Source organism: Schistocerca americana, chromosome 3 (genome assembly GCF_021461395.2).
Source record: "Schistocerca americana isolate TAMUIC-IGC-003095 chromosome 3, iqSchAmer2.1, whole genome shotgun sequence".
NCBI classification, from domain to species: domain Eukaryota; kingdom Metazoa; phylum Arthropoda; class Insecta; order Orthoptera; family Acrididae; genus Schistocerca; species Schistocerca americana.
Genome location: NC_060121.1, coordinates 353,872,774 through 353,874,694, shown reverse-complemented (window position 1 = coordinate 353,874,694; position 1,921 = coordinate 353,872,774). Strand labels below are relative to the sequence as shown.

The window sequence follows — 1,921 nt, the reverse complement described above, 5'->3', positions numbered from 1 at the left end:
TTTAATCCTGGAGAAAAAGCTGTTGTAAGAAGAGACTTATACTACTGTGCGGGTGGTATCATTGCCACACGTCCGTCGCCTTTGAATGCCGCTCGCAACCTTCCCGCGCCGGTACTGCAGTGTGGTGCGACCAGCGACACTCAGGTGTCGCCCTCTGCCGACTGCCACGAGGGGCGGCCGGAGCCCCCGGACTGCGTCAACCTGCTATGCGACGTGTTCCCGACAGAAGATGCCTTTGGTCGGTATCGGTGACACCGTGGATAGTTCCGATCATTAACCTTTCTGAGTTATAGTGAGCTGTGGTGATTGGAACGGTTGTCGCCCAGAGATCTAAATACCGGGCGTGTTCTATGTGGCTCAGCTGTGGCGTGTATTCTGATGGTTGTGGTTTCTTTTTTAACAGTTTGCATTGAGCAAAGACAGACGAATGAGGAACTGCAGTAATTTTGATAGGATGATTTTGATAGGGTGAGCACATGTTATGTTCACGTCCGGTTGTAAAGTTTTTCTAGCCTAAGGACTCCGTCTTCATGCCACAAGTGGCCCATCGGGACCATCCGACCGCCGTGTCATCCTCAGATGAGGATGCAGATAGGAGGGACTTGTGGTCAGCACACCGCTCTCCCGGTCGTTTTGATGGTTTTCTTTGACCGGAGCCGCTGTTATTCGGCCTAGTAGCTCCTCAATTGGCATAACGAGGCCGAGTGCACCACGAAAAATGGCAACAGCGCATGGCGGCCCGGATGGTCACCCATCCAAGTGCCGGCCACGCCCGACAGTGCTTAACTTCGGTGATCTAAAGGGTACCGGTGTATCCACTGCGGCAAAGCCGTTGCCCTCTCTTGCCTAAGGTACCACATTAAATTAAATTAAAAGTTTCATTGTTTTAAATCAATTACTTCATGTTGTTTTTAAAAGTTTGGGTTTAAAAAACTATGCTTAGAACTGTTGTACAACGCCTACCTCCTCACCCCCAGCCCTTCCACTTAATGCCCTGTTACAGCTATAACATACTGAACGAACGAATTTGAAATCCATCTTTGCAGCGGAGTTTCTTGTGACCGAACTCTTCGTCAAGAGCTAAAATTATTTTCGTAATTGAAGTCTTTTCTGTGCCTGAAACTTGATTTTCTTTATTAATTCACACCGATTCTTTTTCTTCAACTGACAGTTCCCCGGAGCAAATACGTGTAACTCCCGTCAGTGTTGTACAAATCTTATTAGCCATTCCATATTCCGCTGGGAATGACAGCGGATAGTACACTGGATGTTAAGCGTCATGCATTTGAAGCCCACTTGCCGCCGTACTGGTTAATTTTTTGCAGTGACTGTCTCAAATGATTTCTGGCAAGTGGTTTCTTCAGGATGACTACCGCCAAATTACTCGGCCACCTTTGTGCGAAGGAGTGAGTGCCCCTGACCGTGATGTCGATGATAAATTCCGACCTTACATTCTTGCTTTTTTTACCTGAAATACTGCTGAAATAAATGCACGGTCGTAAACGGAAACGACAGTTCGGATGGCGGAGAGACCGCTTCTTTACTAACACGCGCACTCCACGTGCTCCCCGGAAGGGGCACTAAAGTGTGAAACTGTCGGTCGTCCGGTGCGCTGCTAATCAAAAAGAGACGAGCGAGACTTATTTTCCAGCAGTGTGCAGAGCGGTAACGGCCTTTAGCCCTTGATATCCTATTATTGCCTCTATAATAAGCAGTAAACACCGAAATGACGCCTGTTAACATCGCACTTCTATAACTACTTCAAGTAACATACTGCCCAGCCACTCCTTCCTACTAGTTCAGTGCTGTGGAAACAGTGCTATCGATAACTTATATTTCAGGCTTTTCGTCAGGTAGAGAGAGAAGACAGGTTGTTTTCTCATCACTGTTTTACACATATTTCCATCCTCGCCGACTCTGC

The 1,921-nt window shown here is 47.5% G+C and overlaps 1 pseudogene; it reads right to left on the bottom strand.

The window, feature by feature from the left end:
- Positions 1-719: 719 nt before the first annotated feature.
- LOC124607989 lies at positions 720-837 on the bottom strand (annotated as a pseudogene).
- Between the last annotated feature and the right edge of the window lie 1,084 nt (positions 838-1,921).